General features: G+C 41.7%; 1 protein-coding gene across 8 annotated transcripts in view; it reads right to left on the bottom strand.

Annotated features, from left to right (window-relative positions):
* IQANK1 (IQ motif and ankyrin repeat containing 1) overlaps window positions 1–24,429 on the bottom strand; it is a 441,637-nt gene that overhangs the window by 346,212 nt on the left and 70,996 nt on the right. The window lies entirely within an intron of this gene.

Genomic DNA, 24,429 nt, shown 5'->3' with positions numbered 1-24,429 from the left:
AAAGCTATAATCATACAGCACAGTCTGTGATACAGACGTCATCCAATACAGAAGTGCAGTGACTCATACAGGTGAAGCTGAAAGATTCCGCAAATTATCTTAGATGACCTGAGGCGCATCAGTTTCTAGACCCCAGGTAGGTCCTGGGAGCAGAGGAATCTAGGTCTGCTTTCTTTAAAGGAGGAATGGCTGTAGCTCAAAACTTGAGGATATCACACCTGCAACCAAATGGGCACTGGTCAGATGGCTATGATATGGGGTGAGGTATCACTCCAAGCTAATGACAACTGCTTTGCCAGGCTTGGGACAAGACTTCAAGCTCTTTAGTAACTTCAAGGCTCATACTGAAGAAGTCAACTGAAAACTGACTGAAGATCTCTGAGCTGGCATATGTGTATAGGATATGCAGAGTTGAGAAATAGATTGATGGACATTCAAGAACATTAGTATTTTGAACATTGGTCATTCTGTCATAAAAGAAAGCTGAAAGTGAAATTAATTAATGTTGCTCTGACATTTTCTGCAGTATGAAACATTGTTGGGCATGTGTCATGGATGCTACAAGGGCTCAGACTACCCACATTCTCAAAATTCAGACATACGTACACAAGTGTAGCAACAACCGTGAGGTCCCCAATAGCCAATGCCCTCTGCTCAGCAAAGAAATTTATATTATCAATGCATCATCATATTCACAACTCAAGAATATAAAACTAACTTTATTCAACATTTGTCAAAAATTATTTACAGTAAATAAACATAGTTTGAGAATTCTATTTAGCATTTCTTATATTGTATACTAAATGGACCCCTCTCAAGGCAAAAAAGGCAACGTTTCTGAGAACACAAAAGGAAACTCTTTACTCCGACATGGAAACCAACAACTTCAAATAGATCCTTTTCTTGAATTACAAGAGAATAGTAATGTAAGAACAAACGATTCAAGTATCTTTGGCAGAAAGGGATCTGTAAGACAACTGCGTTTTTTGACCTAAGATGCACAACTTCTAAAGCCCCTGAGAAGAAATGAGACAGGCTGAGTAAATAACAGTCTTACATTTGACCACATGGTAGGATGAAGAAAAAGAAAAAACAAGAAATACATCACGATAAGAAACACATCTAACAACTCAAAGCACGTAAAAAACACATCAGAAAAGGTAAATCGGTTTTTCATTACCCATGTTCAACAAAGAAGTCACGCATGTGACTATTGGCACAGTGTCATTTGGAAGGGACCTAATCTAAGTAAAGAGGGACATTATGCTATCCTGATGTACATCTTACATCAGGTAATAGTGTTCCTGGGGCTAGTTAGATGTCTACAGGTGAAGAGGCATCTTCATATACACATTTCAGAGCTGTATTGCTTATAATCTGAATGATTTCTGGGATGATTCGACAGCCTAAAATTCAAAATGCGGCCTTTTCACATCACATGGTTTTGCAGTTGCAGGTCATCAACAGACAGTGACCTCATATCTTTATGAGGATGCTTAAAACATCTATGAAGCTCAATTGTTCCCAGATGTTGGTAGAAGCCAGCTATGCCTACTTTGGGAATAAGCCTGAATACCCTTGATGGCAAGTGACAAATGTGACAAGAGTGGACAGTTGTGTAAATAACTGAAACGAAGGGGAAAAAAGGTAATTTCTTAAAAATCAGTATAAACTATTTACAAAGATGGCTAAAACTACTAAATAAGCTCACACATTAAATAATGGAAGATTTTGTTACTAATGCCAATGGCAGGAACAATTTTTAAACCGATTAACTATGATATGTTTTTAGCAGCTTAAACATCTGCACTAAGAAATGGATGGATTTGTTGTACACCCAGATGCATTTTTGCATACATTCCAAGACATGAATAAACCAACACTGGGTCAACTGAGTATATAATATCACACATCAAAGTGAAAGGTAGACATTTATGCTTTCTTTCGGACGATGGCACTAGGTCCCTGATGAGATCCCGCAAAAGGACTGAAAAATGAAGCACATTTTGGGCAGAACTATGTTTGGGTAAGGACACAGCTCTTGAGCTCATTAGGCTTACCTTAAATCTTCTAAATGTAAATGAAAGGAAAGGCTACACGCTAATTGGCTATTTTAGCATTCTAAAACCGTTTGATAAAACAAATCTACTTTAATAATGCTATAAAAGTTAGCACCAATTTAGTCTTTGGGAAGCACACAGATTTAACAGGCATCTCATGTCTGCAGAAGTAGCTTACACCTCGCAGGGCTTCTTTGGAAATTAAGGTTTAGATGTAGAAAATGCATATTTAGATGGAAGGTGAGGGAAGAATGGAAGGTTTCTAAAATATTGAGGACAGTTTTGAGCCTACCTAAGTTGCTTTATGATAGACCGAAGGCAAACGTTTCACTAAGGTTATTTAATGCGAAATTAAATACAATGAGGTAGCGTGGCCCACCCAGAGCACTTTTGATTGATGCAATTTATGGAAATATCCAACTAGAAGCGGTCCTAAGCAGGATGCAGCGAATTATGGGCCATCTGTTTAAAGTATTATATGATCTACCCCGGAAAACTACGAGAAGCTTTGGTGACAAACACTGAGCAACAGAGTTCTGAATATCATTTGGACTGCAAATAGACCGCAATAATAAAGTATATGTAAGAAACCAATATGCTCTATTCCATAGCATTAAATATCAATTTTCATATGTGGCTTAGCAATGGGTGACATGTTAGTTTTTGCCAAAGTATTACATTGACCTCACATGTTGCGTATCATAGTAATGGCATAGCATTTTAGACGACTGAATTCCCAATTTAAAGGATATATATGAAAAAAGTTTTGTGATTCAGACTTACTGACTGCATACCAGTCTTGGATTTTTCCAGATTTACGACTCAACAAGACATGGCTGAAAGAGATCTGTATTGTTCTGTGTACCCTCTGGCAGCACACATTAAAGCGCCATCTCTGCCCAGAAGAGCAGAGTGAGTCAGGGGGAAGAAAAGATTAGGGCTGCTAGATGAAGAGTTTGTCCTAGGCCTTTGGTCTTCCGTGTAAGGAAATTTGGAAAATTAATTGTGGTGGTATCACTAAACAGATTTAGAGATAGTTTTGTTCATGAAACATTTGAGACAGGAACCTTGTGAAGTAAGGAAAAGGTTTGTCTATTTGTTAATCATCAGACAAAGCAGAAATAGTGTATCTCATGGATGGGCTATAAAAGGTAGTGCTTAAAGCAAGGATCGAGACAACTGTACCCAACAACAGTGTCTTTCACATGGTCGTCAGCAGGAACTAACCCGTATAGTATTTCGATATGAGAAGTAAATCTGTAGATTGTGCCAACACTGGCTCAGTCATTAGTTCATAGGGTTATAGTGCGTTAAAGAGATATCTGAGTTTCTTAAAACAATTTTCTGCCAATGCAACAAATTGGATGGGGTTAACCATAGAATGTAAACTGGGCAACGGTGAGATGGGAGTGGTTCGTGATACCATTATAGCGGAGGACTCCTATAAAGCATTTGGCTACCATTTCTATGAGCGCTACTTGGCACTTTGCTCATGAATTACATAGAAACTACCATATCACACTTTTTTGGCTCTTAGTATGTCAATTTAGCCACTTTATGCCCTGGTGATGGTAGATTATACTAATTTCTTTACCTGTATATAAATGTTCATTAGTGTTTCTTTTTTATTCACAAATGAGCACCTTTCAAGTAGTTATAACATTTGGTGTTACATATGGTATAAATATTAAGAGGCGCTTAGACGGCCTGAATAACAGTAAAGCACAGCTAGTTGGCCATAAAGAAAAGAGCACATCAACAATATCAGATAAAGTAAAAACCTTTGTCAGTTTGCTAGAAACTTTGGAAAGTAGAAAGGAACTTCTAAGGGATACAATCAAACATACATGAAATAAACTACTCCAGAGTAAAAAAAAAAAAAAAAAGACAAAAGTAAACAAATTATTCACAGAACCTATACCGGCAGTATGAAAAATATTCCAAAATAAATATACCAAATCTCGTCAACAGTTGGTCTCCAACATTGCAGACTCCCTTTGTAACAATCATTTAAGACATGTTGAAAACAACTAATTTATATACAGTTTTGGGCTAATCATGCCAAGTTAGTCGCTCTTCGTAAAAGGAAATTACAACTTCAGGGCACATCAGGTTTGCTTCTTTAGCTGGCACCAAGTCGGCCACATCACAGTCCTTCCACTTCATAAGAAACAGTAACACTCCAGTGCTATTGGTGGCTCCGATAATCCTCTCCGGGGCCAGGCCTCGTGCAAACCCTCTTCGCCCTTCAATGGGCTTCATTTGCATTTTGCTGTCCTCCGAGTCACTGTCTGATAAAGATTGTCTTTTGTTACTTTCTGGCTTTGCTTTATTAACCTCTGCTGAGAAGATTCCAGTTATGTTAGGACATGGGGCTCGAGAGTTGTTTCGGTGGCAAGTACAAGCTTACCTCTGAGTGAAGGGATGCTGCAAGTACCTTAAGATATTTAATCACACAGGCAAGATGCACAATTTATAGCTCTTGATTCCCTACTCAAAGAGTACCCAACAAATGTCGAAAACGACTGGATCCATGTCAGAAAATTTACAAAAATAAATATATATACAATTAATCTGAATATAAATAATTAGCTTAATCTGTGCTTATTAAAATATGAATCCTGGGCCTGCCCCCTCTAGTCCTACCTAGTAAATTTGCTTGGGATATGGCAAGCAGTCTCTCAAACGTTTAATAATTTAATACGAATAGCATAACATTTTGTTAGCATCAAGGTACAGATTTTCTATTCTGAATTTATATCTTTTACTCTGTTCAATTTGATATTTCTGAAAGGCAATGAGAAGCTTGATGTTTCCATCAACCTCCAAAAACAAAATTCTTGAATAGCAGCAGGACCCCTTTTAATCACAGGTAGCTTGTACAACTAACAATTCTCTGTGCCTCTCATTATACATATAAAAAAGTAAACATTTCCCTTTAGGTAGAAATTGCCGTCAATAAAGCTAACTATTTATACACTCTTCTTTGTTTTACAAAAGTATATTTTTTAGTTTAAATTGAAAACACAAATAGGTCACATTTCTATGCTGTCAACACACATTAAGAGACAGAATTCTAGCACAACAAAGTATAAAATATTTTCAAATGTGCTAAGGGTGCATTTAACATAACATGAGAATCATAACGAAAACAAAGTGATACCATTTTCCTTTGTTTCTGCTCCAATAAGCTCTGTTCAAAATCTTCCACAGGCCTTTGCATCCATACTCCCATCTAAACCTATCCCTAAGTTAGATGGGGTGAAGTCCGTGTATTACTTTGTATGCCATACACATGTCCTTGAAGCCTTTGTACTTTTTTTTACAGGTAGCCAGTGCAATTTGCTAATGGCTTCCGTGACCGAACCAAATCTGAGGACCTTCATGTCCATCAACTGTTTTTGCATTTGTCACCCGAGTGGGACGGGTATGCCCAGACGTGGGTTCCGTGCTCTCCATGCCACTGGAATCAAGCTATCCTCGCTGAAGAGGGGTGGAACTTCGAAACCGGTCCTAGGATGCTTGTTTCCAGTCCAGGGAGGACCTGGCTTGGCAGTTCGAGCTGGACTGTTCCCATGATGCACAGGGTCAAGACTGATTTGCATATGGTTGGGTTCAAACTGGAATGGCATGGTGAGCAAAAAAAGGATGGATTTAGGCCCAGATCTCTGTACTGGAGTGAATGTATGACATTGTTCTGCATTCTGTCACTCAACTGTTGTTTTTGCATGCTCAGGCGTGGGTCCTGTGCTGTCCATGCCACTGGAATCAAGCTATCCTGGCTGAAGAGGGGTGAAACCCCAAAACTAGTCCTAGGATGCTTGTTTCCAGTCCAGGGAGGACCTGGCTTGGCAGTTCGGGCTGGACTGTACCCATGAGGCACAGGCTCAAGACTGATTTGCATATGGCTGGGTTCAAACTGGAATGGCGAGCAAAAAACGATGGAATTAGGCCCAGATCTCTGTACTGGGGTGAATGTATGACATTGTTCTGCATTCTGTCCATCAACTGTTGTTTTTGCGACCTTCATCACCATTCATGCTGCTGAGTTTTGCTAAACTTGCAGTTTATTCAAAGATTTTTTGGCAGATTTTAATATAAACCATTGCAGAAGTGTACTGTAGCTAGAACAAGTGCAATGACGGCAGTCTTTAACATGTCATATTGTAGAAATTGAGCAATTGTCTTCAGGATTCGCACGGAGGAAAAAAGATGCAGAGATAATTTTGTTAACTTGCTCTTTATACGTCAATCTGTCATGAACCAAGGGGCCGAGGTTCTTTACCTTCTTACCCGGCGTAGGAAGGGTGCCTAATTAATCAGGACACCAAATGGGGGACCAGAAAGTGGTGTTATTACCAAGCAAGAGGATTTCAGTCTTGGACGAATTTAGCTTAGGAGAATTTTTGTCCATCCACAGGATCACTGCGCTTATGCAGTTCCTAAAGGTGTTGCTCATGTTGGGACCCTTATCAGATAACAAAACCACAATCTGGGAGTCGTCAGCTTAAGAGACCAACGACAACCCGAATAATTTGATTAAGGCTGCGATGGGGGTAACATAGAGACTGAACAACGTTGGGCTCAATGATGAGCCCTGTGGCACCATACATGGCAGAGTATAGCGTTCGGATGTGAAGTCTTTAAAGGAAAATGACTGAATACGACGAGGAATGATTGCAATAGGTTAGGAGCTGCACCCTGGATCCCCAGGCTCTGTAACCAGTTCATCAGAAGGATAGAATGACCGTGTGAAATGTCGCAGACAGGTTGAGCTGGATCCGCCTGTTCTCCACCGTGGTCACAATAAGTGCCGATTCCGTACTGTGGCCATTACGGAAACCAAACTGTGTCATCGAGCAGGCCATTGTTCTCCAGAAAAGTGGCCAACTGAGTGTTCATGGCTTATTTCACCAACTTTGCTGGGAGCGGAAGCCTAGATATGGGATGATAGTTATTCGGGTCTTGCTTGTTTAGGTTAGGATTTTTCAACAGTGGAAGAGCCGAAGCCGCCTTCCATTGCCTCGAAAACACGCCCAAACTAAACATGGCATTGAAGACTTTTGCCAGATAGGGGGCCACAACATGGGGAATTTCGGTGGAAAATATTGGGTGGACACGGATCCAGTGAAGATCTCGATTTTGTCTTGGGAATAGCCAGTGTAACTTGATCCTCCATTAATGGGGCTAATTTGGTGAGGATCGTCTAATCTGAAAACCCTATATTGGCCTCGTTGCTGATCTGATAAGTAAAACCAGTGGAAGTAAATTTGTTGAAGATTACCTCCACTTTTTGTAGAAAAAACATTCACCAGAGAAAGGCCTGACTTCCTTTTGCTATATTGGGGATAGCTGGAGTGGAGAGTTTAATGACGGCTTGAAAGAGTGCCCTTAGTTGAATTCTGGCTGACTTATTTACTCAGTAAAGAAGGCAGATTTTTCTGCCAAATAAAAGTTTTTGTACTGCACAATACAAGATTTGTATTTTTCTCTCTAGGGGATTGTAGCCCTTCCTCCAAATCGCTCGTCTGGGACACCCATTTTAAGCCACCTCCAGTGTGTTGTTAAACCAAGGTGCAGTGGGCTTGCATCTTCTGATTGTTTTCTGTTTATCAGGAGCCAATTTGGTGACAGCAGCATGCAGCCATCTTGAAATATTTGCTGACATTGTATTAGTTGTGCATCAGGGTCCAACCTGTTCTCAAGATGAAAGTTGAAATTTCCTAACAGAGTAAAATTTGATATTGTAGCGGAGCATTCCAATCATTGTTAAACTTGGTAAGAACTTTTTGCAAGAGCATTCCTGCGTTCCATGTTTTCCGAATGTCTGGTGTCATGTTTTCACCAATATCCTAGATGCTTAGTGACAGCACTCTTTTCATATATACCTGTCACTGCACCTTGGATTGAATGTTTAAAGCCTGGGGTGTTTGGCAATTCATCTACTATCAGTACTGACTCACTAGAAAAGGGGGATGATGTATAAAAGGGTTTCACCCATTCTACGTCTGTTGGTAAATGTGATGGTACATATTGGGAGAGATTCTTATGAAAACCAGCAATTTTACCCATCAATGAAAGAATCAAACGTAACAAAAATATCAAATAGGTTAATATTTCTTAATTCTCTACAGTTTATAAAATAATTTTTTTTAAAAGACCTAAAACAGGTTGCTAAACCCTGCATATTGAGACCAAAGACCACAAAACTGAAAAAAGCAAAAGGAAGAAGAAACTATATTTTAGTGACCTCCCTAAATAACAAACCTCAAACAGGATTATGTTTGCCCAGTCTTTCTTGCTGCTACCTTGTATCACAAAGTTACATTACATTTGGCCCCTACAGGAAGAAATACACATAAAAATGACTCATTCTCGTTTTCCTTTCTTTGAATGCCATTTAGATTGCGGTCGTGCAGGTGTTTTTTTCAGTTTTTATATGTTTAAATTGGTGAGGGCTATTTCCCTTTCGGTGGGGTTATATCAGTTATTATAAGTTTAAACCTGAAACAGGATAGCCTAGTTATAAGGAAGGGGAGTTGTGTTTCAGAGCATGGTGGCCAATTGCTGCTTCTGTTTGATTTTCATCAGTTTACATTGCTACGGCTATTGCTTACTGTCCATTCTCTGAGGAGAGACCTTAACTACATTGTATATGTAAGAGAGATGGAGGGGGAAAAGCAGTTATCTGTTGCTACCAGTCCAAGTACCAAAGAATTCAACATTAGTATCAGTACTGTGTCACTAGCAATACAAAACATTTCGCAATCAGGGTTGCAGCTTTAGCCTTTTAATATAATTTCGATTTTATCAGCTTTCTTTTTTTTTAATGACATGTTGCATTTCTACCTTACCTTCTGCATTTTATGACATCTGCGACACTACCTGCCTTTTGTGAAAAGTTTTCAGCTGTAACAATACTAGTTTTCTTTAGTACATAGTGGTAAACTTGTTTTTTGATTTCCTTTAGTTTGATTATGTTAGCTGTACATTCAGCCTTCCTTTTCAGCAATGAGACGCCCGGAGGGGCTGCTGTTTGCACCATACAAATTAATTAATTTGTGCTCCAACTATGGCCATTGCTCCTTGAATATTGTTTTTTTTCATTTAGCGAAATCGTTCTTACTATTTGACTGTACATGAATGAGAAGTTAGCTGCTACGTAGCACCGAGCTAACCACACCCGTCCCACGCCCCAAGAACCGGTTGAGCAATGGCCTCAAATCTAAACTCTGTTTGTATATCTGTGTATATTTGTGAAGGTGTGTGGATCTAGGAAAAGGTTGGGTAGCCCACAGACTCTGCATGTGTGTCTGAAGTAAGTGACGTACAAAGCATTATAACCCTCAGCTCTTCCTCAAAAATATACATTTCCTACCAGAGTATTTTGTTAAAAAAAAACATGGACTCCGGAAATTACTTTCTGACACCAAAATTATGTTTTTATTGTTTTAAGGACACTAAATCTTTTTAAAATACCCTTTTCATTTTGCTAAACTAATCTGTAGGTCAAGTTCACAATTTTAAAACTGAAATTTGGTTAGCATAGCTGCAAAATAGATTTTCATCTACACTGTTTGTAGGTCTGTTATTTATCTCATAGCGCAATTTTGTTCCCTTTCAGCTATGTTGGCAAAGCCAATTGGTTCCGCCTATGTGAGATCCATTGGTTTTGTCAAAGTTTTATAGACATGTTGCACAGCAGCGTGTCTAAAAAATATTGACAAAGACACTAGATCTCGCATAGCCGCAGCTTATTGGCTTTGCCACTGCTTGTTTTTACCAGCTTCATCCACTCCAAAAGATCATCCTTTTCTCCCTCCTGGCAGACAATAGTTCAGGCAACAATTGTAGTGCATGGACTGCAATGCCTTTAATTTAGTTCTCCTGGCCTCCCTTCTTAATCGATTTCAAAGTATCCAAACTGAAGTTGTCCACCTCCTACAGGGCTTCCGTGGTAACAGTGTCTCTAATTTTAATATCTCACTATACCAGTCTCCAACCTGATAATTTCCAAAGCCCTTTGGTACATCGGGCTTTTTTAAAAGCTTGTCTATCTTTAGCGTAAATTCCACCAGTTTTACTATTCTCTCTGTCAGATCAGACATGTTCAGGCTTCTTTCTAAGATTTTTAGCACACTCATTTGGGTCGGTGTCTCATTGCAGATTGTCTCGCCTTCCCTTGGGTCCCGAAAACCTGGCTACCGGAGACAGTTTTGGAATCTCACTAACGTCTCCTAGGTCTACTGTTCCTGAAATCCTCTAGGTCAGGACATTCTATCTGGTTACCAGTGCAATGTAAATTCCTTGTCTAGACTGAATATTCCAACATTAGACTGAGCAGCATTTTTAAAGCAAATGTGATATAAATTCATGTAGGGATGACAATCTTCACTATACATGGAAAGCTGTACCTTTCATTTGACATTTTTGCTGACTCTATACTCGACACTGCATAATGTCCACTTGCGAGTCCAATGAACATCTACCATGTATTTTGCGGTCTTTCACCAGGACAGTGCAAGGATCTGCTGGACTGGCTCCTCACTCATAGTAAGGGGGGGGGGGTGGACTCGTTCTCACCGATGGATGGGGATATGGAGGTCAAGTAGCAGCTCAAATTCTATTGAAGAGCAAAAGTCTTGCACAGGAGTCTACTGATTTCCAGTGAGTAAAACCTCTCTGGCCCTAACAACTCAATCACACGTATGGATGTTGTTAATAGTGGCATATATCAAGCGCATCTCGAGTTCAGGTGACAGATGACCGAGGTGGGAATGCATTTGACAAATGCAATTAACACAGCACATGTTATGTGGCAATGTCATTCTTGAGGATACAGATTTAAGAACAATATGGAAGTGACCATGCAGTGTTGTCTTTGTTGGTGCAGGGATGAGGAATTTCTTTAGCCCGATGCCCAGGACATGAGATGGGCCTTTCTGGACTGGTATTGCAATGGTTTTTGTCCTTCCTTCACAACAGATCCCAAAGAGTCAAGGTGTATCAATCCCTATCCCAGCCCTCTACAGTCTGCATCGGGGTCCCACAAGGGTCTGCCTTATCTTCCATACTCTTTAACATATTCTTGGAACCATTAGCAAATGCACTAAACTCCACGAACATTATTTTTCATATGCATGCGGAAGACACACAACTTTACCTGAAAATGACCTCCTCTGAAGACTTCACTTCACTCGACTCTACCCTGAAAAATACTCAACACTGGCTAGCTGAGAACCACCTCCGGCTCAACACCTCCAAAGCGGAATTCCTTCTCATATCTCCTCCTAATCACACCCCCAAGACAGACCTCTGGATGAGACACCGCACTCCCTTCAACTGCTTTCCTCACATTATCGATTGAGCGAAATCTCTCGAATCACCCTGGACATGCACTTGAACACGAAGAATCATATTAGTAAGGTGTGCAAGGGTGCTAACCACCAGATGAGGATACTTAGGAATCTCAAACCATCCCTTCCACAAGATGACTTCAAGTAGGTGGTTCAAGAATTGTTTTGCCGGGGCTAGACAATGGCAGTGCTACACTCTGTGGCCTCCCCAAATATACCATGGCCCCACTAAGGGCTTCCTTGAATGCCAGATTGATTACGGGTACAAAAAGAAATGCTCACATATCCCCAGCCCAAAAATCTCTAAATTGGTTGCCCTACGAAGCAAGAATACAGCTAAAGATTGCCTGCTTGACTCACAAAGCATCTGGAACTCTCTCCCACTGGAAATCCGCAGAATCTCCTCCACAGCTTCTTTCACAAAGGAAGTAAAAATAATCCTAATTAACAAGTTCTTGCCTTAAATGGTCATGGGTCGTCTACCCGCTTTGTCATTGTTCTTATCTGCATTCTTAAATGACGCTGGTCTTTCCCTTTATTATTTCCTACCCTTTCAAAGTGTGAAGCGCTCTGATACTCATCTGGGTCATGTTCGCGCTACACAAAACTTTATAAATAAATAGATTATTTGGGGTCAAGAGCAACAAATTTTCATGTGTATTTTGTCCTTGGGACAAGTAGGCCCACCCCCCTGCAGGACAAATGCTTTGGCTGCCAGTTTTCTGTACCACATTATGGATCGGAGAAGGGCACTGTCTGCATTTAAAGTAATATTTGTGTCCATATGTTAATGCTGTTTGAACTTGTATATATGTTTCATTAATTGAAAGACTTCATTATTAGGGTGAACGATCTAAATAAATGTTGTAAGCTCTGAATGCACTACTGACAGTGGTTCCAGTATAAAAATGTGTACACACGTTTTCAAAGTTTAGCAATATGGGGCTATGTATAATGCTTTCAGAATGCTCTCTGATTTGATGCAAATATTTGCAGAAGCTTGAAAACAAGATTGATGATTGTTTGCTTTCACAATAAAATGTTCATTAAAAATTAAAGCAGGAAAAAAAGGTTTTTAGCTAAACTACTGTCAAATTTCAGGTACCATTTCTTTGCAGCATCATTTAGTAACATGTGTGGATGCATGCTAGTATTTTCCCAAAAATATTCACAATGGAAAATCAGTGTAACCAGTTTCATTAAGATTATTGGAAACAAAAATAAACAAGCATTGGCAAAGCCAGCAGGTCTGAAATTGATGGTCAGCATTTTAGTTTTGTCAATGTGTGACTTGTTTTGGCATGTTTTTTGTAAAACCTTATTGGTGTGGGAGCTGCCGTGCCCTCACCATTATAACAAATATTATCAAAAGCAAAAATAGTTTTTGGTCTCAAATAGCACACACTGCCACAGTAGTTACTGGCACTGAACAAAACTACTTTGTGTGCCAGTATGCTCCTTGTGAAAGAGGAGAATGATGTCACTCACAGTGAAGCTAGCCGATACAGAGAGAGAGAGAGACAAAATATTAATGAATGCAAAAGGTCATGGTCAGCGCCAGACCACATTAGGGGCCTAATTATTTAAGAAAATCTCAAAAGTGCAGTCATGGTATATGTCATTGCATTAGGTGCAGCTATACAGCTTTCGTGGATTTCCAAGAATTTACAGAAGTAGGACAAGAAATAGTACTCCTAGAAAATATTTGTGAACTGCATTTTAGCATGAGCAAATTTGCATGTGCAGATTTGCTCAAACGAAATTCTGAGTGTTTTCAAGTTCACTTTCCCTCCAACCACTTTTTTCCCAACTTTGGAAGAAGGTTTACGTCTGCCATTTTCAGGAGAAAATTTCCAACATTTCTCAGTATGGGAAAAGATTAGAGAAGAGTTGTTGTAAACCTTTAAAACATGCAAGTTAGTAGGTTTGCACAAACTCAAAAGGGCATTCTAACCATGGACCTATTGCTTACCACTACCTTCAGCCCCAGTATGTAGATCTGCGGAAACGTGGCACCATAAGGGGATTGCGTATTCAAACACTTCTATGGTATGAGCCCTGGCATAATCAGAGAGGCTAGATCAGAGCTCTTATATAATGAAATTGCTGCCATAATTTGTCGCCACACTACATGGCACCAAAGGGACAAGTGGATTTTGTTACAGATCAAGATGATTTATGAAGCAACCTGCCCCATGGACAAGTAGATATTTTATTAAATTCCACACCCCTGTTGGTGCAATGTTTTTTACATAGATTACTCTTAAAAGCCCTGTATTCAGTGTGGGATACCAGGGGGTGACAAATACAGCCACTGTGAGGCCTGCTTCCTCTACGAGGAAAAGGCAGCAACCAAACCAGATTTTGATGCATGTTGGCTCTGTTTTCAGACCCTCCCAGAAACCAGACACCACTCAATCGGGATTCAGGCCCAACCACAGTCCCACAAAAGACATCCAGGTGATCACTGACAGATGGGACACCACTGCCCTCATCCTACTGGATCTTTCTGCAGCCTTCGACACAGTCTCCCAAACTAATCTTATCCAAAGTCACTGGTTTTGCTCCATCCTGACAGACACACCCAGTCGGTCAACCTGGCCCCCTTCACCTTGGAAGCGGTCAGCCTAATCTGTGGAGGTCCACAAGGATCCTCACTCAGCCCCACTCTGTTTAATGCCTGCAAGACCTCACATGTCACATCCTATGCTGACGTCGCCAAACATCCAGACCAATTTCTCAATTGACAAAAGTTGCCAAATGAATGAAAACCAACTGCCTAAAGCTCAACCTAGACAAGACGGAAGTAATAATCTTTAGCAAAGACGCCTGGCTCTAAGACTCTACTTAGTGGCTTGCTGAACTCTGACCCACAACCCTTCTGGCAACCCACGAGAGGAACCTCGGAATAGTAAAATCAACCAACTTCACCATAACTGGCCACGCGAATGCAGTCTCTGTTTCCTGCTTCCACACACACAAGATGCTCAAAAAGATCTGCAAATGGCTCCTCATTACCACTCACAGAACCGTTACCCAGTCCCTCATCACTAGCAAGCTGGACTGCAGCAACACACTCTATGCTAGAATCAAGCCTACCTGACACCTCCACTCAACTGGGCTCTTACTAACACACACCCCCTGCATTTGCCGAACCAGATCTGACGGTCATGCCTTCTCCTACCGTGCTCCTCAAGCTTAGAACGATCTGCCCCTGCACATCAGAGAGCTTCCTCCTCAGTTCTTGAATTTCTCAAGGAACTGAAAACCGTGCTCTTCACCTAGAACACTGGTGTGACTAAAACGGCTTCTACTTCAGCACCAAAATACCCTCCAAGGTATGTAATGCGCATTACAAATGCACATAACATAATTATGTATACAATCCCTTTCAATTTTTCAGTATATAGATTGTCTTTTTGTTATAAACTGCTGTGGTTTCTAGTCCATTTTCACCGAGCATAGGGGTTTCAGACATTTCTTATTTTGACTGGTTGATTTGGCAGATCAAAAAGCAATGGACATGAGCAAGACCAAGACACTCCATGCTCAAAGGACAATTCCAAGGCCGGTAGCTAAAGCTCCATGACCGATCATAGACTTGGAGGGCCAGCTGCAGCTGTAATGTGCCCCATGAACGGTGATAGTGACACTTTCACCATGAACATACTCAAAGGGTTATTTCGCTGCATCTGGTTGCTAGTTCATGGAGATAGACCATACATCAAGAGGTTTGAGAGAGAACACAAATTAATTATCTGGAAGCTCTGCTCATCGTAAAGTCAAACAGTTGATTTTGTGAAGAAGACTGTGGAAAGGATTTCGGAGAGATGAACTATGATAATTCATAACTAGGAAAACAAGTCACTTGCGTAGCCTCACCTTAGAATTCTCTACCATAACCATGAAAACTAGAACAGAGTAGAAAACTTACCTATAAATACGAGGAGAAAACCGTAAATACCATGAGAAAAACTTGTGCATTAGAAAAGGTAGTACAACACTGTATTCAAGAAAAAATGCAATTGTGAGAACAGTGAAAAAGCAGCTCTGAAGGAACATTTGAAATAAATGGTAAAAGCAGAAACAGGTACTTTAACAGAAAACTGCAAGCTAGAATTAGATAAAGAACGCAAGGCACTAACATTTCTTACTGGCTAGTTCTCCAATTAACCTTTTCTTCACTTGATTTAGTTTCACGAGCTCGTGGTGGCCATTTCTCCAGGCTAGTCGGAGAGTTAAATGAAAAACTTTTGTGTCCATATTCTAAGTACTTAGGAGCAAGACGGTCAAGTCAGAGCTATTAGGCAAGGGTGTAGGGTATTCACCGATACTTGGAAAGAATACCCTGCATGCCACCATGGACAACAATTCTCAAGCAACAGGGATCATCCTTGCTCTAGAATGGTTAAGCTTGTGATCAGTTTCCAGAGTGCAGAAACTGGCACCCCTGTTTGTTGCCAGAAGACATCACCAACAGAAAAAAGATTTGAAAGGCAGATAAACTACTATAATCTGCAGCGGTTTGATGTAATAAACCGGTTCCTGGCAAGTTTCCTTCACTTTCAGCTTGTTCATATAAATGCCCTTTTCGTTACAATTAGAGTTCATTACAGTGTTTTAAACTGTAAGAGGCTGTTGAAACAGAAGCCCCTTGCAAGATGGGGTTTTCCTGATTCCACCACTAAAGGTTTACTAGGTATGCAGTCATCACTAATATATTGTCACCCTGTTCTCACATAGCTTTGATCTTACTAGCATTTCCAAATAGATCTAATGGGTAGTCTGACATTCAGTAGAAGAGAAATGCACAAAACCAGGGGACCTGGAACAGAGTAGACTTTTCCAGCTGCTGAATGAGATGGTATTCTGAGACAGCAACCTTTGTGTATAGAAGACAGTCTGTACTCCCAAAAAACACTTCTAGAAAAACGTTTGTGCCCATGGCTACTCCCAATTATTGAATTATTGAGTTGGACAGTGACAATTTGTTTACCCTGAAATGGAGAACTAAGTCTCAAAGTACAATAAAATTTGTTGTGAACAGACTTTAAGCAGATAGCCATCGATTTAATGGTAGAAATCACTACAACGTTGTGAAATTATGTATGTAAAGGTGAACTACTCAGTGCAGCAGGATAGGTTTAACACAAAGCCCTTTAACTATAAATACATGCAGCTTTCACTGGGAGGTTTCCTTTTCATTAGTTTTTATAGTCTGGCTTGACAGCACAGCTGCTGCCAGACAATTATGTGAGAATCACCAGGAGAGGGCCTTGGACTCTGCCCACATGTTGGGAGCTAGGAGTACATGTTTAATTGGGCAGAAACTGTGTGCTTCAACAAAAAGTCCTTGTCCTTGGGAGGAGAGCAGTCATTAATGTACATGGATTTTTAGGGTCTGGCTCGACCGTGCATTTATAAGCCAGACCTATTAAATTGCCAATACCTGTTCTTTTTATCAGCTGTGGTGAAAAGTTGAAACCAAGGTGCCTCTCTAATGAAGGCATCACGGAAATGCAACTAAGGGCCAGATGTACTAAGAATGCATTCGGTAAAAGGGGTCGTAATTTGACCTCTGACTTTTGCCAAATGCATTCATATTTTCCAACCGAACTATGTACTAATAGGTCAGATTACAAAATAAGAATGGTTACAATTTAACTTACCTTAACTGGACCTCTTGAAAAACACGGCTAAAACTAAGAGCACCAGAATGGTGATGGTTTCTAAATTTTTGAACACGAGTAACCATTTAAAAAAAAAAATCATCAATCGACATTGGCCGATGTTGACGTTAGAAACTGACTTCAAAACAATGTTTTCAAAACCACCATTGTTTGCATACCCGAGGAGTAGAAATCTAGGGGTAATCCTCAACCAAAAACACATTTTACAACAAGAAGCGAAAGGTACGAGACCGTGCCTGAATTGCAGTAACTGCAACAATGTTATAAAAGGAACCAACATATCCATCCCATGAAAGGATACCAAATAAAATTACGGACCACAGCCACATGCGATACAGAAAATGTAATATACCTTTTAAAGTGCCCATGTGGCAAAGTCTATGTGGGAAAAACGGAGCGAAAAATTAAAACGCGAGTGAATGAACACAAGTCTAACATTAGAACAAAGAATATGAAGTCCACCATCGCTACTCACTTTAACACCACCACAACATATCTCAACTCCAATTTTTAATTCCTGAAACCATTAAAAAAAAAAAAAAAAAAAAAAAAAAGAAGAAGGAAGAGACAATAATAAGCATCTTCAACGAAGAGAACATTTCTGGATAATGAAGCTTCAATCATACAAACCACATGGACTGAATGAAGGCATTGAGTACTCGTGTTACCTCGAAATTATTTTATTTATGATTTTGAATCTGTATAAAAACTGTATTCGGTTCTGTTCAATTGGTGCATGTGAGACCGGCCTCATGGCGTATGCCCTCCCGATCATCCAGCCAACCTGCAACCACCCCCAAGACACGGCATCTCCGACTCCGGCCGCCCCAGCCACACAGACCCCAGGGCCGGCCAGAGCCCCCGACAGACTCGACACCCTACCACGCATGTCCGACCGAGGGAGCGGGAACCCCCGAGCCAGACCAAGAGGCGCCAGCCCAGTCACACCTCGGGTCGCCTTCCCCCGGGAGGACTCGATCGGCCACCAGGCCCCTGGGGAGCAGGCGCCTCGCCTGCCGAGCGTCTGGGGTCCCTCCCAGACCCACCTGAAAAGACCAAAGAAACGAGCGGCAGGAAATCCCGCCGAACCCCCTCAGTCACCCAAGGCCCCTCTCTGCGAGGACTCCGGACTTCAAAGGGCAGGGGGAGTATAATAAGGGGTGCCGGAGGAACGAATGGCAGAGAAGACCTGGAACCATCGAAGCCTGCTGACGCTGTCGCGGCTCCCGAATACCGAACCACCTGGGCCTGCTGAGTGACTCGCGGCCTCCAGCCATTGAACCATCTGAGCCCTGCTGACGAGATCGCGGCTCCCGAACTCCGAACCACCTGGGCCTGCTGAGTGACTCGCGGCCCCCGACCCTCGAACCACCTGAGCCCTGCTGACGAGATCGCGGCTCCCGAACTCCGACTACCTGTGCCTGCTGAGTGACTCGCGGCTCTCCCCTCGAGGACGAATTGGCAAGAGATCGCCCAGAGAAACAACACCCTCCAGCTCGAGGATTGTGAGCTATCCGCAGGGTACTTTGCAGAGACACTACCTTCAAAGACTGTCCCGCTACCCCCATTCCCCTACCACCGATTTGTAGTCTCTTGTGCCGCTGACGCACTACGTACACCTTGGATCATAAAGATCCCTTGAAACCTTCGATAAAAGAACCTATCGTCCTACAAAGAATACGTGTGGTGTCACTCTGTTCGTAGTGTAAGCTCAGGGTGTGCGCGCCTGGTTCGGCCTACTTGGGAGAGGTGGGTCAAAGGGGTGGGCAAGACGTGTATCGAACCCCCCTCCGGCGAACGCCTTTCCAACAGTGCACTTGCTCAGCAATATCTAGTGATTGACAAAGTTTTTAATGCCCCCTTTAGATCAGCAGCAACATTGTACACACATATAACTAATATAGCACATATTTTCATCACAATATTTTTATATTGGGCTTAGGTCCATTTTTCTTCCGTTTATTTTGTCGGCTTTTTCAACATCACTCACTTTTCACTTATTGTGGCTATCCTCTGTATAGATGGCCGCCATACTCCGAACGCTTAGTCCTTTTTCACGGACAACCTTTAACCTAGCCTCATGGGAACTGCGAATATCGTAACCACACCTACACAGGAATTGTTCATATTAACCATGGTTAAGATGGCGTTTATATGGACAAAGGCTGGATAGCGAACATTACCGCACAACGTACTCAGGACAGCTCGTATGAATAGGTGTCTCAAAGTAAGTTGGTAACTAGCAAACCGCTAGCGTTGAATCCCTTTCTAATATTTTCATGCGAGTTCTCTAACGCCTTTGTTTACTTATAGGGCAGCGTTTTCGAAACAAGTTCGATTAACATCGTGAGTACACTATGCTTTTGTTATGAATTATCGCATCTCACCTTGAGCTACACGCGAAATCGCTTTTTATAACGAGTGCCGCTTTCACTTGATTTTTACGAATGTAATCGTTTTTTAAAGACGCCTTTGACGTCACGATAGATGCTTTGACACGGGTCACAGGTGACTAAACACATTAGCTCACACTTCATTTTATTGTTTGTTTACCTCACCACCTATACACCTGGGTGCACTCCTGAAAGCCCCATACATTCCTCACCTATTTTCCAGATTCACAATCGTTCACAACTTTGCAAGAGAGTGCATGTGATGTACTTAAGAACTAGGGGATTGAACTTTAAGAATTACAGGATTCCTTGAATTGTAAAAGTGATGCGATTATTTACAGACACGCTCCCTGAAGAAGGGCGCATATGCCCGAAATGCATAGGAGCTAGATTGATTGATGTTGCAACTTGAAAATTAATGAAAAAAAACATTGAAATGAATACTATTTCAATAAGAAGTAATAAAATATTGCTTGAAGAACCATTCGACAAGTGAATGTGATTATCATTAAGAAACTCAATGAAATCCTTATCATAGGATCTATGGTGTGCATAGGGGGATGCGACCAAGTGAATTTGGAAGCACAACTAAGTTTTGTTCACAGAGACGTCTCAAGGTCGGAAGACGCCACCCCAGGAGCACCCTTAAACATTAGGAGAAAGAATCAAACCAGTATCATAAAATTTGAAGAATTTCAAGGTTGTGCGCTATAACTCTATAATATTAGTTACAATTTAACTTACCTCATAGGACCTCCCTTGCTTACTTAGCGGCTGGGGGTTGGCACCCAGAGCGAAGCCCCGCATGTTAAGTGCAAAGGTGTCACTTGTATGTCACCCTTCTATTCCGGTTACAGTTAAGGGGAAACAATGGGGGTAGGAGGGTTGGATTCAATTACAATTACAAATGGGAAGACACAGTTGGGTGCAATAAATGTTTACCCGAGGGGGGAGGGGTTTGGAATGGGATGTTTGATTGCTACATGGCAGTGAGCTGCAGTGTGGAATGGATTGTGGCAACAGGAGGAGGGTAGTGGAGGGATGTGAATCAGGGTGGGGCAGAGGACAGACTCCATGGCTGCGCTGGAGTGGGATCCTACAGCTGCAACATGGTGGGGCATGGAGGCTACAAAACTGGGGAAGAAGTGGCAAGGCCAACTGTACTCCGCCACATACTTGATCTATGCAAGAGAAGTGCCTATTTGGATAGCCCTTGGGGTTCATTTCGGATGACCTATTGCAAAGCAGACATGGAGAGGCGGTACATCTTACTTTAGGGGACCCTAGATGATGGAGAGATCTGCCTGTTGAACAACTATGCCCCCAAAACAGAGGATAGGGAGTTTTACACCAGTCAGAGCTCTGCTGTTACCCTAGGTAGGTATACCTCATCTTTTTGTGGCAGACCTCAACTGTGTTCTGGACTTCCAAAAAGGAAAGACGTCCTTCAAAAAGTGGGAGGAAACCACTGGTGACAGCTGGGTTACGGGATGTTATTACACACCTTGACTGTGTGAACATCTGGAGAGCCAGGAACCCTCAAAATAGGGAATACTCTTGTCACACGATATTCTGTGACACATAAGGTAGATTGGAAAGATTCCTTGTGACACAGGAGGTTTCTCGAGAGGTGGGGGAGATGAGACACTTTATGCATTATCTTGTGGACCATGTCCCGTTATTGTTAGAGTGGGGCAGGGCAGCCCGGAGATCTAGGGTGCCCCTCTGGAGATTCCGACCTCAAGCGCTCGGAGACAAAAAGTGCCAGGAAGGCCTGGGTGAGACAACAGAGGGGTACTTTGAGTCGACCTGGCAGTCTGCTGGCACTAGAGGCTTGGAGTGGGATACACTCAAATTGGTGACCCACAGGGAGTGTCTACTAAGTTTGTGGCACCCATCGCCAACTAGAGGCGGCTCTAGGGGAGGAGGTGAAACTGGAAACGCTACAAAAAAATGCTCAGGGACACGGCAGTACTGATGCCCGGGTGGTGGCTGCTCAGAGGGCACAGCAGAGCACCTGTGACCGCCTAGATCACTTTACCAGACGAGACTAGAGGCAACTAATGCATCGCGAGGCTGACAGACCAGGATGACTTCTGGCCTGGCTGCTGAAGAAGGAATGCCCCTACCCCCCACCCCCAATATTGGGCCGGAAGGTGGGATGGCATGCACGCAGGTGACTATCAACGTCTAGTTCCATGAGCACCTGACAACGGTCTAAGTGAACACTACCCTTGTAATCCTGTCAGTTGTTGAAGAGTTCCTCAACCAGGTGGAGGTTACCAGGTTAAAGAGAGAACAGTGTGGGCAACTGGAAGCAGAACTACAGGTTGAGGACTTGGAGGCGGACCTGGGAAACATACCGAGGCCATGGACGAGATGGTCACCACGTGGAGTGGTACAAGCAATACGAAGCACAGCTAATCCCCAAACTGCTGGATACCCTCCAGGAGGCATATCACTCCCAGTCTATGTAGGAAGCAGTGATAGTTATGATCCCAAAACTAGACAAGCCCCTGCCGACCCGGGGTCGTATCGCCCATTAGCAAGGATAAAAGTTGATACCCAGAGCCTCTCGAAAGCTCTAGCTACTAGGCTGCGAGGGGTGGTTGCGCATCTGGTGCACCAAGATCAATGTGGCTTCATCCCAGGTAGATGCATGCATAGGATTTTACATAGCCTGCCTCTGCCTACAATTCGTTACCATCACAGGGATAGTCGCCAGATGGGGTCATCAGCCCACTGTGTCTGTGATTGCTTTAAAATGAAGCAATCTTTAAAAAAAAAAAAAACAGTTTATTTTCCTTAAAGGAAAACGAGTTGTGTTTAAAAAGAAGAAAAGAAAAAAATCAAGTTTGGAAAAAATTGAATAGAAGAAAAAAAAAAATAGTCTGAGGTCGCAGAACACTTAAAAAATGTTTCTTTCTTACCATTCGCAAAGGGGGATGGATCACTTGAGTACCCTTCCCCGTTTGCGAATGTGTTCCACTACCTTTCAATAAAATATTAATTGTTCGAGACCGGATTATGGCCACAAAACATTAATATACATCCTCATAAGCAATTAGTATTTGGAAGGGACATCCTAAATGTGCCCATTCCAAATACAGATTCAGTATAGTTTTCTAAACCCATTTAGCGACTCAGCATCCTGTTCAGAAATCACTAAATGGGTTTATTTAAATTGAAAAACACATTTACTGGTTGCAAACCCTGCATTTTACTTGAACATAGGGTTTGTGACCAGTAAATGCGTTCATACCTTTGCTAGAAGTTATTTGCACAACAAAAGAAGTGTTTAAGAAAAACTATTTGGTTAAAATTCAAATTCTGAAGTAGCTCTTGAATTAGTGCCTCACTTAAGGTGTGGTGAAATTAGCTATCATGGACAACAGGAGACGTGCTTGATGACCACCCACCTACTGAGTACTGCTGCAAAAAGAGCCTAAAGTTTACGATGTATTATTGTGATGTTTTAAAACTGCTATATTAAAAACAAAGGATGTTCAGCCTGCAGTCATGTCTTCCTTTAGATGCATAATTCCAGCTCAAGTCGATAATTAAACATGGTTGAGACAAAATCTTTACACCAGAAAACAGCTATAGGTTTATTCAAGCTGTAGACCAACTTTCCTGACCTAATGCAAATTGCTAGTAATTCACCAGAATTTCACTCGTTCCTATCTCAAAACACATCTAGGACTCAAACTGGGAGAACAGCACTTTTTTTTTTTAAACCTGGGGTTATCATTCTTTAAAGATCATATTATGGGACATTGACTGAAAATCAGACTTTATTAACATGGATTCCATTTGAAAATTATAATCCCATTACTTAGTTGTTGTCCAGATCCGCATCTGAAACATGCCAGTGAAATCTGTACGAATATAAAGTCATGGTCAACTCATTTTTATAGGCCATGTGTTGAGAGTTATAGACTTCATCCTCTGGACAAAGTTGTAAAATTGGACAGAAACTATTCTCAATGGTAATGTGCAGCACTTCGTGAAGTAAAAATGAGCAAATCCACCACAAAATGTTTCGAACAAGCGTGCAGTTAGAACCACTACTCTTCCGCCACTGTGTCATTAATGTATAGGGCATAGTTTTGGACTAATCACAGGACGTCCCAATGAATGGTGAATTTTCAGTGCCACTCCTTTTAGAGACTGTTGGCATTCTGATGGCAAAACCACAACTCGCTCTGCAACTACAGATAGTGAGATCCCAATGTAGGGAAAACAACTTAATAAATGCCTATTACTAGCATTAAAAAATAGGAGCATTTAGGAAGTTGTACCCGAGTGATTCTATTCAGGAGATGAAAGTCTACTCAAACAAGTACAACCCTAAGGACAAAGACCCATCAGCCCACCTAGAGAAGCTCCACACAATCCGAAGATGAAGTGAAACCCACTGCAATCCTGCACTTTGCTCAGAGAAAAGTGTTGCTGTTTGTTCTTACAAACTGATAAAATGGTATACAGGTTAATGTGGGCAGTCGTAAACCTATTGGAAGGAAATATGAAGCCTCTAAAACAATACTTCTACAAACCAAAGGGAAGACTTAGGACAGTGTGTAGGCTGTCCTTGTCCCAATGTAATGATTATTTAAACAACTTAGACGGTCAACTAGGAAGTGGCTAGACAACACCGTAGTGTCTGTCACCACAACGTTTTGTTTTAAAGAACCCTCACACACCAACCTGGTTGGTGTCATGCTTCATCATAGGGTTCCCAGGTGAGTAGCCGAATGCTACCCAGCTGTGCTGCGACACCTGATTACAGTGGAGCTGTTTTTTTTGTGTTTTTATGTGATGGGGTTATCGGTGGTGTGAGTTAAAAAAAAACCTCTGGGAAACTCACTAACAGATACTTTATTCCCAGTGGCCCAGGGTATATTTAAAAACAAACGAGATGGATAATGTT

The sequence above is a fragment of the Triturus cristatus genome, chromosome 5_1 (assembly GCF_964204655.1).
Source record: "Triturus cristatus chromosome 5_1, aTriCri1.1, whole genome shotgun sequence".
In the NCBI taxonomy this organism is placed as follows: Eukaryota; Metazoa; Chordata; class Amphibia; order Caudata; family Salamandridae; genus Triturus; species Triturus cristatus.
The sequence above is the reverse complement of the archived record's forward strand: the minus strand, read 5'-3'. Positions and strand labels throughout refer to the sequence as shown.